The 16,883-nt window shown below is 38.6% G+C and overlaps 1 long non-coding RNA gene across 1 annotated transcript in view; it reads left to right on the plus strand.

Annotated features, from left to right (window-relative positions):
* Positions 1-4,696: 4,696 nt before the first annotated feature.
* The window catches only part of LOC128639246 (uncharacterized), a 150,126-nt gene continuing 137,939 nt past the window's right edge, over positions 4,697-16,883 (plus strand). Inside the window, exon 1 of the long non-coding RNA XR_008399151.1 lies at positions 4,697-4,777. This is a non-coding gene — a long non-coding RNA (uncharacterized LOC128639246). The remainder of the gene's footprint in view (positions 4,778-16,883) is intronic.

The following is a 16,883-nucleotide window of genomic DNA, read 5'->3' on the forward strand; positions in this document are numbered from 1 at the left end:
TATCTGTTTTGGTGGTACTAGGCCATGGTGGCGCCTCTGTTTCTGCAGATCACGACATACCAGGATTTGACCATCCTTTGACAGAGAGCTGCCTCATTTTGGATCATTTGTACTCTTATGTTCAGCTGGTTTAGGGTTTTCTATTGGTTCTGTACACAGTTAGTAGGAAGCGCCTCCTTTGGATTTTGCTGTTTGTTTGTACACCACTCTCTTTATTATATAACCCTTACACTTTACTTCAGGTCTTAAGTTGAGCTAAAATTCTAGTGCAATTTGGCTTGCATTGGAGCCCAACCTATAACTTTCAACTTGTAATATGAGCGCTATTTAGAACGCTCGCAATATGCTTTGAAAGTATAGGTTGGGTCCTTCTCAGTACAAAACATCTAAATATGCATATATAATATACAGGTAGAAAACCTTTTATCCAAACTGATTTGGTCTTAAAAAGGTTTGGATTTTGGAATAGTTTGGATTTCAGAATATTTATATCTGTAAAATGGGACAGCTTGGAGAGGGGCGGGATACTTTTGTATACATAGTACCAGATTTGGAAATGGTTTTTCAACTATCCCATCTTTCTTCCTTACCTTCTACATCTTCTTACAGATCTTATCGCCAGTCAATACCTCAGACTGGTAGCATCATCAATTTCGGGCAATTCCCATCTTTGCACAGCCTTTCTGAATGAGCTAAAATCGTTATGGAAGAGTCAGGGGCCCTGGGTACCCTTAAATGCTATTTTTCTGCATGGACCAGATAGTCTGGCTGGTGCATGCAAAGGGATTTATATCCCTTTTCAGCAGATAAAACTCATATTCTGAACTACCTTCCCTCCCTTTTTGATTCAGGTCTAGATCAATAAATGTTGCTCGTTTGGCGATTTCCTCAAATCACAACCTGATTAATAAAGTTCCAGTTGGTAAACATCCACTAATCTGTTGACTCCTTTAAGCTATTATACTCAAACGCCCCCCTATTCCAAAATATAATTCCTTTTGGGATGTATATTTGATTTTCTCTCTTTTTATATCTTGACCTTCCAATGAATTTCTATTGTTGAAACAACTTACTGTTAAACTCGCTACTCTCCTTTGCCTCATATCCTTTCATAGAGTCTCTGATGTAAAAGCTTTAGACTTTAACACTAAATTATTTTAACACTGATTTTTGACAGCATATCTAAATACAAATGCAGTTTTGTAATTCAAGTTATCCCATTTAACCGTTTTGGTTTTCTGAAGATGATGAGTCACTGGTATTTGGATAAGATCTCCTGCTACTACAGTGATAATTTACAGTATAATACTGTAATTATATAGCCTTTCCGTGCTTTCTAAAATAATTCTATTTGGTTGTTAGGATAACAACTAGTTCTAGAATAAAGTTTGATGACACATTGAGGTATTAGTAAGTCCGTTATAGGACATGTATAAAAGATCCAGCACTCTGTGTTATAGTTGACCAGTTTATAACTATAAAAGAAACTGATCAGTGGGTTATAACCCTTATCGTTTGTATTTTACACAGGGCATAATCTGTTTAATATCACCTTTTATGTCACACTTTGCAATTGGTGGCGTGAGGTTCAATCAGTTTATGTTCTCCACATATCTATTTATGGATACACATGTGATGTTGCTGTAATACACTTACAATATTCATAGTTGACACTTGAGTTAAGATTTTATAGTGCACATATTTTGTATTTTTGACATATCGGCACAGACCTGAAGTGACGTAATTGAACTTCCGGTTTCGGCTCTAACCGTGGAACGCAATATGCGTTCCACACACGTAAAATTTGCCACTACTGGGGATAATCAGGTTGGTTTGATTTGCTCTAATTCTCACACTATAAAAGATGTTTGATTTGTCACTATTGTATGCTGATGAAGGGGACCAGATCCCCGAAAACGTTACACAATAAAGTATTGTATACTTGGATTGAAAAAGACCTGAGAGTGCATCCTTTGTTCCTGTATGCTATTGCATCCTTGCACCCAGGCTGTTGACGGCAGGAGGGTTGAGCTGAAGTTTGTGTTATATATATATATATATATATATATATATATATATATATATATATATATATATATATATATATATATATATATATATATATATATATATACAGGTAGTGCAGAATTATTAGGCAAGTTGTATTTTTGAGGATTAATTTTATTATTGAACAACAACCATGTTCTCAATGAACCCAAAAAACTCATTAATGTCAAAGCTGAATATTTTTGGAAGTAGTTTTTAGTTTGTTTTTATTTTTAGCTATTTTAGGGGGATATCTGTGTGTGCAGGTGACTATTACTGTGCATAATTATTAGGCAACTTAACAAAAAACAAATATATACCCATTTCAATTATTTATTTTTACCAGTGAAACCAATATAACATCTCAACATTCACAAATATACATTTCTGACATTCAAAAACAAAACAAAAACAAATCAGTGACCAATATAGCCACCTTTCTTTGCAAGGACACTCAAAAGCCTGCCATCCATGGATTCTGTCAGTGTTTTGATCTGTTCACCATCAACATTGCGTGCAGCAGCAACCACAGCCTCCCAGACACTGTTCAGAGAGTTGTACTGTTTTCTCTCCTTGTAAATCTCACATTTGATGATGGACCACAGGTTCTCAATGGGGTTCAGATCAGGTGAACAAGGAGGCCATGTCATTAGATTTTCTTCTTTTATACCCTTTCTTGCCAGCCACGCTGTGGAGTACTTGGATGTGTGTGATGGAGCATTGTCCTGCATGAAAATCATGTTTTTCTTGAAGGATGCAGACTTCTTCCTGTACCACTGCTTGAAGAAGGTGTCTTCCAGAAACTGGCAGTAGGACTGGGAGTTGAGCTTGACTCCATCCTCAACCCGAAAAGGCCCCACAAGCTCATCTTTGATGATACCAGCCCAAACCAGTACTCCACCTCCACCTTGCTGGCGTCTGAGTCGGACTGGAGCTCTCTGCCCTTTACCAATCCAGCCACGGGCCCATCCATCTGGCCCATCAAGACTCACTCTCATTTCATCAGTCCATAAAACCTTAGAAAAATCAGTCTTGAGATATTTCTTGGCCCAGTCTTGACGTTTCAGCTTGTGTGTCTTGTTCAGTGGTGGTCGTCTTTCAGCCTTGCTTACCTTGGCCATGTCTCTGAGTATTGCACACCTTGTGCTTTTGGGCACTCCAGTGATGTTGCAGCTCTGAAATATGGCAAAACTGGTGGCAAGTGGCATCTTGGCAGCTGCACACTTGACTTTTCTCAGTTCATGGGCAGTTATTTTGCGCCTTGGTTTTTCCACACGCTTCTTGCGACCCTGTTGACTATTTTGAATGAAACGCTTGATTGTTCGATGATCACGCTTCAGAAGCTTTGCAATTTTAAGAGTGCTGCATCCCTCTGCAAGATATCTCACTATTTTTGACTTTTCTGAGCCTGTCAAGTCCTTCTTTTGACCCATTTTGCCAAAGGAAAGGAAGTTGCCTAATAATTATGCACACCTGATATAGGGTGTTGATGTCATTAGACCACACCCCTTCTCATTACAGAGATGCACATCACCTAATATGCTTAATTGGTTAGTAGGCTTTCGAGCCTATACAGCTTGGAGTAAGACAACATGCATAAAGAGGATGATGGGGTCAAAATACTCATTTGCCTAATAATTCTGCACTCCCTGTATATACAGTATATATCTGTATATATTCATATGTACTATATATATATATATATATATATATATATATATATGTACATATATATACTTTATATAAATATATTTTGCAAAAAAACCCCAAGAACATTGTAATGTGAAATATTCATAAATACCTTTGGGTTTAGTGCTGTAGTTCTAACGTGGTGTTGGTTTAGCGCGTGAGCAATAAGTGTTTTTTTTTTTTTATCAGCGCCCTCCATTGACGTCTATGAGAAGTTAACACGTTCGCGATATACAAAGTCCTAATCTTAGCACACATTGGGTTTCACTAAAAAATTTAGCGCACCACTTGTAATCTTGCCCCAAATTACATATCTACACTCTTTATTGGTTAACCTGATAGCTATATTTTCTTTAATTAAAGTAGAGAACTATTTTGAAGAACCAGAAGGTGGTGAGAAACAAGATGAAGAAGACTTGTTGCTGGCGAGAAAAAACTAGCAAATTACAATTCTTCAGGAAAGATAAGTTATCTGGATCTTTGTTTTTATTAAAGTAGGGGACTTCATTTAGGGGGATTGTTGGGGATGGCTTCACCAGTCGGAGAATTGCATGGGGTTAGATTCATATTGAAAGGAGGCCGTGTTTGGACTGAGTAGGGACCTTCAGAATTAGGGGTGTTTCAATGAGATGGGGCTTCTTTGCCTATGGATGTTTCACATATTTTATTTATGAAATAATGAAGAGAAATTGTTTCTATAGTGCAAATGGCAGCTTTATCATTACGTTAAGATAAAATCACACAGCTCTTGTATATAGCATTAGGTAAATAAATTACAACTCTAGGACACACAGGAATTTTCAAAAGTTCAAAGGACAGAACACATCAAAGGTTTTAGCTTCAGGAATTCGGCTCAATAGATCCTCTTAGATAAGGTTATGAAGAGAAAATAGAAGATTTATTTCCTGTGGGTGTTTATCTGTAATTAGTTGGTCTGCTGTAGCCACCAAGAAGTTGTTATTCTAAACATCCCATTATGACTTCACATGCTCGCCACCTGGATGGAGATGGATGTTCAGACTTCAGAAACTGATATTCTGGGGTTAGTGTTAATTTTTTTTGCTTTTTTGGGGGGGGTGTTTTTTTCAGATTAGGGCTTAGGGCAAATTGTAAAAGAGCTGAATGCCCTTTTAAGGGCAATGTAAAAGAGCTGAATGCCATTTTAAGGGCAATGCCCATACAAATGCCTCTTTAGGGGCAATGGGTAGCTTAGGTTTTTTTAGAGTTAGGTTTTTTATTTTGGGGGGTTGGTTGGGTGGTGGGTTTTACTGTTGGGGGATTTTTTATTTTTTTACAGGTAAAAGAGCTGTTTAACTTAGGGCAATGCCCTACAAAATGCCATTTTAAGGGCTATTGGTAGTTTATTGTAGGTTAGGGGGTGTTTTATTTTGGGGGGCTTTTTTATTTTTTTAGGGCTATTAGATTAGGTGTAATTGTTTTTATTTTTTATAATTTCGGTTCGTTTTTGTAATCTTAGTGTTTTTTATTTTTCCTAATTTAGTGTTTATTTTTTTTTTGTAATGTTAGATTAGAAGAGTGCTTTACCCCTGCAATTATTTAGGAAACATTTTCCCTGAATAATTCAGGAACGATTTTTAACCATTCATACTTTATCTTTATTGGTTTAACTATTCAATCATACAAGTTTAAAAACACAAACTCTCTAGCTATCAATATATAGCATAGATGTGTGAATAATACCTCTGAGAATCATGTATCTATATGTGAAACATTATACTTGCGCCTAGATTTAGAGTTTTGCAGCCAAAGGGGTGCGTTAGCTACACGTGTTTTTTTTTATAGCGCTGCTTCCAAACAACGCTGGTATTGAGAGTTCTCTGAAGGGCTGCGTTAGGCTCCAAAAAGGGAGCCTACAGGCATATTTACCGCTACTTCAACTCTCAATACCAGCTTTGCTTACGGTAGCGGCTAGCTGGAAAAACATGCTCGTGCACGATTCCCCCATAGGAAACAATGGGGCAGTTTGGGCTGAAAAAAACCTAACACCTGCAAAAAAGCAGCGTTCAGCTCCTAACGCAGCCCCATTGTTTCCTATGGGGAAACACTTTCTAAGTCTGCACCTAACACCCTAACATGTACCCCGAGTCTAAACACCCCTAACCTTACCCCCCGCTATCGCTGACCCCTGCATATTATTATTAACCACTAATCTGCTGCTCCGGACACCGCCGCAACCTACATTATACCTATGCACCCCTAATCTGCTGCCCACAACATTGCCGACACCTATATTATATTTATTAACCCCTAATCTGCCCCCCCAATGTCGCCGCTACCTTACCAACACTTATTAACCCCTAATCTGCCGACCGGACCTCGCCGCCACTATAATAAATGTATTAACCCCTAAACCTCCGCACTCCCGCCTCAAAAACCCTATAATAAATAGTATTAACCCCTAATCTGCCAACCGGACCTCGCCGCTACAATAATAAATGTATTAACCCCTAAAGCTAAGTCTAACCCTAACACCCCCCTAAATTAAATATAATTTTAATCTAACAAAATAAATTAAATATTATTAACTAAAGTCTTCCTATTTAAAACTAAATACTTACCTGTAAAATAAACCCTAATATAGCTACAATATAACGAATAATTATATTGTAGCTATTTTAGGATTTATATTTATTTTACAGGCAACTTTGTATTTATTTTAACTAGGTACAATAGCTATTAAATAGTTATTAACTATTTAATAGCTACCTAGTTAAAATAATTACAAAATTACCTGTAAAATAAATCCTAACCTAAGTTACAATTAAACCTAACACTACACTATAGAGCATGCAATTTTAAGCAACTTTCTAATTTACTCCTATTATCAATGTTTCTTTGTCCTCTTGCTATCTTTATTTGAAAAATAAGGCATCAAAGCTTTTTTCTTTGTTCAGAACTCTGGACAGCAGTTTTTAATTGGTGGATGAATGTATCCACCAATCAGCAAGGACAACCTAGGTTGTTCACCAAAAGCAGGCCGGCATCTAAACTTACATTCTTGCATTTCAAATAAAGATACCAAGAGAATAAATAAAATTTGATAATAGGAGTAAATTAGAAAGTTGCTTAAAATTCCATGCTCTATCTGAATCACAAAAGAAAACATTTGGGTACAGTGTCCCTTTAAATAAATTAACTACAAGTACCTACAATTACCTACAATTAAATAAACTAAACTAAATTACAAAAACAAACACTAAATTACAAAAAATAAAAAAAATTACAAGAATTTTAAGCTAATTACACCTACTCTAAGCCCCCTAATAAAATAACAAAGCCCCCCAAAATAAAAAATTTCCCTACCCTAATCTAAATTAAAATAGTTAACAGCTCTATTACCTGTTAAAAACACAATAAAAAAACACAATACCACCCCCAACATTACAACCCACCACCCACATACCCCTACTCTAACCAAAACCCCCCTTAAATAAACCTAACACTACCCCCCTGAAGATCTCCCTACCTTGAGTCGTCTTCACTCAGCCGAGCACCGATGGACCAAAAGAAGACATCCGGAGTGGCAGAAGTCTTCATCCTATCCGGGCAGAAGAGTACATCCGGACCAGCAGACATCTTCATCCAAGCGGCATCTTCTATCTTCATCCATCCGACGAGGAGCGGCTCCATCTTCAAGACCTCTGGCGTGGAACATCCTCTTCTACCGACGACTACCAACGAATGAAGGTTCCTTTAAGTGACATCATCCAAGATGGCATCCCTCGAATTCCGATTGGCTGATAGGATTCTATCAGCCAATCGGAATTAAGGTAGGAAAAATCTGATTGGCTGATTGAATCAGCCAATCAGATTCAAGTTCAATCGGATTGAGCTTGCATTCTATTGGCTGTTCCGATTGGCTGACTCAATCAGCCAATCAGATTTTTCCTACCTTAATTCCGATTGGCTGATAGAATCCTATCAGCCAATCAGAATTTGAAGGACACCATCTTGGATGACGTCACTTAAAGGAACCTTCATTCGTCGGTAGTCGTCGGTAGAAGAGGATGTTCCACGCCGGAGGTCTTGAAGATGGAGCCGCTCCTCGTCGGATAGATGAAGATAGAAGATGCCGCTTGGATGAAGATGTCTGCCGGTCCGGATGTCCTCTTCTGCCCGGATAGGATGAAGACTTCCGCCGCTCCGGATGTGTTCTTTTGGTCCATCGGTGCTCGGCTGAGTGAAGACGACTCAAGGTAGGGAGATCTTCAGGGGGTAGTGATAGGTTTATTTAAGGGGGGTTTGGGTTAGAGTAGGGGTATGTGGGTGGTGGGTTGTAATGTTGGGGGGTGGTATTGTGTTTTTTTTACAGGCAAAAGAGCTGATTTATTTGGGCATGCCCCGCAAAAAAGCCCTTTTAAGGGCTGGTAAGGTAATAGAGCTGTTAACTATTTTAATTTAGATTAGGGTAGGGTAATTTTTTATTTTTGGGGCCTTTGTTATTTTATTAGGGGGCTTAGAGTAGGTGTAATTAGCTTAAAATTCTTGTAATTTTTTTTTATTTTTTGTAATTTAGTGTTTGTTTTTTTAATTTAGTTTAGTTTATTTAATTGTAGGTAATTGTAGGTACTTGTAGTTAATTTATTTAATTAATTTATTGATAGTGTAGTGTTAGGTTTAATTGTAACTTAGGTTAGGATTTATTTTACAGGTAATGTTGTAATTATTTTAACTAGGTAGCTATTAAATAGTTAATTACTATTTAATAGCTATTGTACCTAGTTAAAATAAATACAAAGTGACCTGTAAAATAAATATAAATCCGAAAATAGCTACAATATAATTATTTGTTATATTGTAGCTATATTAGGGTTTATTTTACAGGTAAGTATTTAGTTTTAAATAGTAAGACTTTAGTTAATTTTTTTTTATTTATTTCGTTAGATTAAAATTATATTTAATTTAGGGGGGTGTTAGGGTTAGGGTTAGACTTAGCTTTAGGGGTTAATACATTTATTAGAGTAGCGGCGAGGTCCGGTCGGCAGATTAGGGTTTAATACTTGAAGTTAGGTGTCAGCGATGTTAGGGAGGGCAGATTAGGGATTAATACTATTTATTATAGGGTTTTTGAGGTGGGAGTGTGGCGGTTTAGGGGTTAATACATTTATTAGAGTAGTGGTGAGGTCCGGTTGGCAGATTGGGGGTTAATAAGTGTAGGTAGGTAGCGGCGATGTTGGGGGGGGCAGATTAGGGGTTAATAAATATTATGTAGGTGTCGGCGATGTTAGGGGCAGCAGATTAGGGGTACATAGGGATAATGTAGGTTGCGGTGATGTGTGGTCGGCAGATTAGGGGTTAATTTTTTTATTAGAGTGGCGGCGATGTGGGGGGACCTCGGTTTAGGGGTACATAGGTAGTTTATGGGTTTTAGTGTACTTTAGAGCACAGTAGTTAAGAGCTTTATAAACCGGCGTTAGCCCAGAAAGCTCTAAACTACTGACTTTTTTCTGCGGCTGGAGCCTTGTCGGTAGAGGGTCTAATGCTCACTTCAGGCAAGACTCTAAATACCGGCGTTAGGAAGATCCCATTGAAAAGATAGACTACGCAATTGGCGTAAAGGGATCTGCGGTATGGAAAAGTTGCGGCTTGGAAGTGAGCGTTAGACCCTTTCCTGACTGACTCTAAATACCAGCGGACAGTAAAAAGCAGCGTTAGGACCCCTTAACGCTGCTTTTGACAGCTAACGCAGAACTCTAAATCTAGGCGTTGGTTTGTATAATATCAAACAATCAGATACAAACATTATTATCTTTTGTAGCCGGCTATTCATACATTCAGAAATAATGCTGTAACAAGAGGACCTGTTAATATGTGGGATGTCAGATTATGAGATTAAAGCTATCTAGCTAATACTCTATCTGTAATTATAAAGTCCTTGCATGCACAGTCAACTTTAGCACAGCTGTTCAGTGTAATAGATTCTGTCTGCTTAAAATCTCTAGATATTAATATTTAGTATAGGTGTGTGAATAACACCTCTGAGAATCATGTATCTAGATATGAAAAATTATATTCTTAAATAAATATTTCTATATATAATACTGTGCAAAAGTCTTAACCACCATTACGCAGGTTAGGTTTTATTTTACAGGTAACTTTAGTTTGAACCAATGCGCTGGGCTCATGGCTGAAATGAGGTCTATGATGCATATGTTTAAAGTCCTGCTTACCGACACAAGGGCCCTGTATGTGACTTTTTAGGCTTTGAACTTATGCTGTGTAGGTTACCACTAGAGAAGGTGGAATCGTTTAGTATGGCTGTTTCCTCGACAAGTTTATCCGTTAGAAACCTTCAGTTGTTTCTGGATCTACTAAATTTTCCAATGGGAAGGGTATTGAACAAGAGGCTGGAGGCTGCTCTGAAAGGCAAGAATAGGTTTGCAGCGAAGGTGATGCTCACTGTGGAAATGGGGGAGGACGTACGAGTATGGGAGCGTTTTTTTCTGGAATTTAATATGGTTCGCTTATGTGCACAAGGCTGGGAATTGCATTTGTTTACAGCCTACTTTCAGGGTGACTGAAGAGCGGGCCCCTGGCCAGATGCTTGGTGGGAAGCTGGCTTCTTAACGAATCTTACCATGCTCGAGCTGTTACCCATTGTCTTGGTGGTGGAGTTGTGGGGTCGCAGATTCAGGGTATTTAGGACAGGCAATCTAAGCATGGTGCATGCTATTAACAGAGTGTCGGCCTCCTCCAATGTAGTAGTTTTCATGTGTTGTGCTGCTTGGAACTGAACATTCACTTCCGGGCCCAGTATGTGCTTGGGGTGACCAACGTGCTGGCCGATGAGCTGTCATGTTTTGATTGGGTTACGGTTAGGAGATTGTCTCCAAAAGTTGCTGCTGAGGGCTTGTACTATTTTCTTTGACAGCAGGTGAATCCTGGTCCTGCTTGTTACCCCTAGTCAGGGCTTCCCTTGTCCCATCTACCAGGCAATCTTACTCTAGACTAGTGGTATGAATGGAAGCAGTTTTGTGGTGAGAGTAGGGTGAATGTAGCTCCTAGTTCACAGGTAGTACTGCTTGATTGGTTAGCTTATTTGCAGAGCAGCGGCTTGAAGCAGGGTGCCATGCACAGCAGCTAACTTTGAATGCCAACGAGGGCAGTGGCTTCTGCCCCAAGCGATTGGTGCTTGAATTCCTTGTCCCGAGGGATTGTCGCAAATTTTGTTTGAGAAAAACAGCTCATCTTTGTCATCCTTCCAGATTTGACGGGTTCTGACGAGAGCCGTCGAGAAACTGGGTCTTGATCCGGCTAAAATTGCCTAGCATTCATTTAAAATAGGTGCAGCAATGAGTGCATCGGCAGAGGGATGTTCTAGCAATGATTTGAATTGCATAAGTAGGTAGAGGTCGAGTATATACAATCTATCGGCTAAAATACAAGTGGAGAGCTATTTATTGTGCCCACTCGTGTGCTACCTCTGCTAGAATTAAGCCCATCAACGTATTCCCCCATAGAAGTCAATGGAGCTTAAAAACACCCTTACGTGCAAACCCGACCACATTTTCTCAAGTGCTCTAACCCGAGATCGATTTATTAAGATTTTACATTTCAATGTTCTTCACATAGAAGGCTATCTTCTATTTATTCATAAATACAATATATATCTATACCTTATTTTTTAATCATTTTTATTAGATGGTGTTATTATGAGAGTAACTGTACTTTTAAATGTATTTTTGATGTGTTTTGTGCAACCTTTATTCAAGTGTAACAGTTAACCAGAGCTCTGAAGTCACGCTTACCAAACACTCATTAATTTTAATTGTGCTTGAGCAAACACGTTTACTTTCAACTTGTAAAGCATGCTCTACTTTCAACCCGTGTAAACAGCCACGATAAACCCTTTATCGCTTGCACACAACTGTTAGCGCACCACTCGTATTCTAGACCTATATGTGCGGCCAGTTGCTGAAAAGTAACAATTGGATCTAGGCTCAATATTGAGATGATATCATTCCGGTTGGCTTCTGGGTGCAGATTGGGTCATTATTGGGTTTAATGATATATCTTCTTTTTGCAGGCTTCTCCTGACGTGCAGCTAGAGTTTGGATTGTCTGACTCTTTTTTGTCCACTGGACATCTATTACAGCTTTGGCCTTGCCCTTGCCCTTTGGTCAGAATTGGAGATGGTCATTTACCTGGTCTCCGTTAGGTGTTTAGGATGAAGGGAGGCTTGTAAAGTGTTCTCGTTGATGCTCAGATGAGATGGGCGAAACCACCATTATAGTTATCCGTCTAGGTCATAATGACTTAGCTCTGGTCCCAGCATTAGATCTGACTAGGATTATTCATTCTGATATAGGCTGGACTAGATCTTGGGCACCCAGGGTAGTAGTGGGGTGGTCAGGTCCAATATGATTTCCAGAATCAACTGCAGATTTATGAGCTCAGCTGGGGCGGTGTACAGAATAAGGAAAAAAGTTGAATAGGTATGCAGGAAGGACCGTCACTGGGGGAACATGGTTTCATAGCAAAGCACAATTCCATTACGCCCAACAAAAGAGAGCTATATAGGGCAAACAGGGTACTTTGTCAGATGAGGGTTTAGATATTTTTATTAAGGATATAATAAGGGCTCTCATTCCTCTCCTGTAAGTCGGGGGTATGGAGTTTGATGGGTGGCAAGAGTAACATAGGATATGTTAACTTTTGGTGGCGGGAGAATTGCAGCCTCAAACTTATTGGAGGAGAAGAAAAGGGAGGAGTGATAGCCAGGCAGGGAAGGGGTGGATTGCTTTGGGTGGCATCCAAAGTGCCCTTTTTCCCATGTAGGTAGGCCATATGATCTCCAAAAACCCCAAGTATCATCTTCTTTGGGTGGAGCGAAGCTCTGATGCAGTTTTGATGGGGCCTCTTACCTCTTGTAGTACTGAGGAGTTAGCATTCTCTGTTAACCAAACTGTCAGTTTATAACTGATTGTTATCATAATAAAGAGACCAGTGATGATCTTATCTAATCCGAAATTTGGTCTCTGTGTATTCTGTGTTAGGGGTAGAATAACAGTTTAATGGGTAGTATATCAACTTCACCTGGCAATGACCTCTGCAAGCCTTTAATCCCTTATGTTTGCTTACATTACAATAAATAAAAGCACTAAAAAAAACTTAGCATGACTTAAGACCTGAAGTAAAGTGTTAGGGCTAAAATAAAAGATTAACAAAATTTGTCTGCTGGACTAATACGACTAAACCTCTACATTACGCTATACATATAAATTTGATCTGACCCCCGGTGGACTATTTTTTCTATGGGGTTATGTCAAAACATTTGTCTACTTATCAAAGCTACATTGTTTAGATGAGTTTAGGGTCAAGATCATAGAGGCAATCCATGAAATCACTGAGCAGCACCTGAGGTTTTCAGTTGAACTTACCCGATGAGTGTAAAATGCGATTGCACTCTCACAATCGTGTTTACTTGCAACTTGTAATACAAGCACTATTTCTGTTGCAATGATATTGCTTGCGTGCAACAGTTAGCGCGCCACTTGTAATATAGCCCAAAATTTATATTTCATAATTCTGAATTGGTTCTAGTTGCAGACTACTCTTAATAAGCAGCCTAGGGTGAAAATATATGTTGTCTTTGAAATATACGATACCTGCTGTATTTCTCTGTATATCTTATACTTAAAATGCTTTTTCTCTTGCAAGGTGTATCTAGTCCACGGATTCATCCTTTACTTGTGGGATATTCTCATTCCGTACAGGAAGTGGCAAAGAGAGCACACAGCAGAGCTGTCCATATAGCTCCCCCTCTAGCTCCACCCCCCAGTCATTCTCTTTGCCGGCTCTAAGCACTAGGGTCTCTCTACGGGAGGGTAAAGTGAATGTGGTGTTAGAAGGATTGTGATTTTCTCTAAAGCCTGAGATAATATTTCTTTATGTGGCTGAGACAGGATCACAGGCCAGAACTGAATTAAAAAGCTTAAAGTTGTACAGCTACCTAGTAAATGTTTATAGCAAGATTGTATTCACAGGATACTTATTTCTGGCAAGAGATGAAAAGACTATAACCAAAAACAGTTTAGAGTTGTCATATTGTGTTGCTAAAATATATATGTAAATGGTATAGATAAAGTGGAAATTACACAGGTGCGGTTTATAAGAGGAAGATAGTCAAAGTGTGATATAGAATAAGTCTCTTGGGTCAACAGAAAGAACTAAGATAGAGCGTAGTGGATACACTGTAGTATCGTGACGAATAGTAAAAAGAATAGAACAGGCTGCATTTGACTAAGAAAGATATTCAGGAGGCTGACTTTAAGCAATCGGCACCCTGAGGTATTTTGAGTAAAACTTTTGCAGAGGTTGACATAATACTTTTAAGCTGCCTGAGAATTGTCCTTTTTTTTTTTTTTTTCCTTTTTGTTTTAAGAACAAAGTGTAAGTAAACATACTTGGGATCAAGAGAGAAACATATAAATGGAAAAATATATTACAAACACAAAAAATAGATCACCAGCAATGCCAGTGAAAAAGGATAAAAAACAGAAAGCACAAAATGAAATTAGCATAGAACCCAATATTCAGAGCCCAGAAAGAAATCTAGAAACACAGCTTACTATAAATCAATTAGCAGAGTTAATTTTACCTCAATTTGAAATGGTGAAAAAAGAGATCTCAGAATTATCGCAGGAAATCAGACAATTTTCTATCAGAATAACGGAGGTAGAAAATAGGGTGTCTGAGGTAGAGGATAAACAAAACATACAAGAATAGAAGACTTGGAAGACAGGTCACGGCGGAGCAATATCCGCATAGTCGGTCTGCCTGAAACTAATGGACAGGAAGATTTACTAACTTTCGGTGCAGTCACACTGCCAAATCTACTAGGAATGCAACCCGATAAGGGGGCTCTGCAGGTGGAGAGAGCACACAGGGTTGGACCACTAAGACAACCCAGGGAGAGTAATTCTAGGCCAAGAGTAATCATTATCAAATATTTGAATTTTCAAGACAAAGTCAGCATAATGTACCACTATAGAAAACTGAGAACATTGCAGATAGGTGACAAACCAATCCTGATTTTTCAGGACTTCTCGATGGAGACATCGGGGAGAAGACGAGCTATGGCACCGTACTGTACAGGGCTCATAAAAGCCGGCTTAAGAGCCACTATGAGATACCCAGCTAAAATTACGGTTTTAGGGATAGACGGTGTCACAGCACTTAATACGGTGGAAGAAGCAAAAAATTTTTGTGCCGAGAATAATATAGAAGTGTAATGATACTAGATGGAAAGCTCTACATGGGTGGTCAAAAATGCAGAGATTAAGGGAAGGAGAGCAGAGAAATGGAAACAGTTGGGGGAGGTGGGGGGGCTGGGCAATGAGAGGCATACTTTTTTTTTTTTTTTTTCTTCTCCTCTCTTTTTTCATATCGTCCACGTCTGGTGGTTAACCAAAAGATTTTAGTAAAAGATGAGTGGATCACTTAACTTTGTATCATGGAATGTGGGAGGGATAACCTCCCCCATTAAACGTAAGAATATCTTCAAAGTACTGAAGAAACAGAAACCAGACATTATATTCCTGCAGGAATTACATCTAAAAGCTCATGAAATAGATAAGTTAAGAACTAACTGGCTTACAGAAATTATTGCCACCCCATGTACAACACGTAAGTGTGGGGTGGCAATACTATTCAACAGAAGCCTGGATTATGAAATATTAAAAACTAAACTGGATACGCAGGGCAGATATATAATTATACAAGTTAAAATTGATGAAATAATCTGGACCCTGTGTAATATATACGCACCTAACACATTTGAAAGGAAGTTTTGGCAACAGATAATAAAGGAAGTGACGCCGAACCTAGGTCAGAATTTGATTATTGCAGGGGACATGAACACAACACCATACCCAGACAGTGATAGATCTAGGATCGGTCACAGACAGATATATCAGAGAGAGGCAAGGTTTTTCCGTAATGTCTTAAAATGTATCAAAGTCCATGATATTTGGCGACTGCAGCATCCAGACGAACGGTCTTATACGTGTGAATCTAAGTCGTATAGATGCTTTTCCAGAATAGACATGTTCCTAATAGATGAACACCTCTTAAAATACGAGATTAATACACAAATAGAAGAGATAATATTGACCGATCATGCAGTAATTAGTTGTGAGATACTAACTCAGGACAAGGCGAGTAATAAGATAAATACTTTTAGATTCCCCGGGTACATGTCTAAAAATACGAAATTTGTTAATTGGGTCTCAAATAAATGGAAAGAGTATATTGCAATGAATAGAGAGTATGAGGAGAAGTTAGAGATTTTGTGGGAGGCCGGTAAAGCAGTCATGCGCGGGGAGATAAAGGCATATATGGTCAAGTTAAATCGTAAAAACAAGGCCAGGGAAGTGCAGTTGGCAAATCAAGTTAGAAAATCATATACAAGGTACCTAAATAACCCTAATCGGGATAAGTGGGAAAAATATGCGTATGCCAAAACAGAAAGAGAACAATTTATGAAAGAAAAATGGGCTAATGAGGAGGCAAAGTGCAGGGCGAGATTCCAAGGACTGCAGGGTATTTCGGCAAAACATTTGGGCAAAATAACTAAGTTTCGTAAGAAACGTAATATAATTTCTACAATTAAAGAAGGAACGGACCTGTATACCAGTCCTACAACAATAAGAGAAAGATTCCTACAATATTATCAGAAGATATACAGGAAGGAGGAAATAAACAAGAAAGACAGGCAACAATTCTGGGAACAGATTGAGACCCCTAAAGTAACCCCCGTAGCATTACAACAAATAAATGAATTAATTTCTGAAGGGGAGGTGTTAAAAGCAATTCAAAAAGCTAAATCAGGGAAAGCCCCCGGGCCAGACGGCCTTTCGGCCGAATTTTATAAGATGATGGCAGAAACAATAATAGGGACGTTAACTAAACTATACAACAGATATTATCTTAAGAACGATATGAAATCTCCATATTTTTCTAATGCAATTATATCATTAATACATAAAAAGGGGAAAGACGCTACAAACATGTCATCATATCGCCCCATCTCATTATTAAATCATGACTATAAGATATTAATGTCAATAATAGCAGAAAGGCTGAAGAAAGTAATACCAGATTTGATACACACAGATCAGGCTGGG

The sequence above is a fragment of the Bombina bombina genome, chromosome 1 (genome assembly GCF_027579735.1).
Source record: "Bombina bombina isolate aBomBom1 chromosome 1, aBomBom1.pri, whole genome shotgun sequence".
NCBI lineage: Eukaryota > Metazoa > Chordata > Amphibia > Anura > Bombinatoridae > Bombina > Bombina bombina.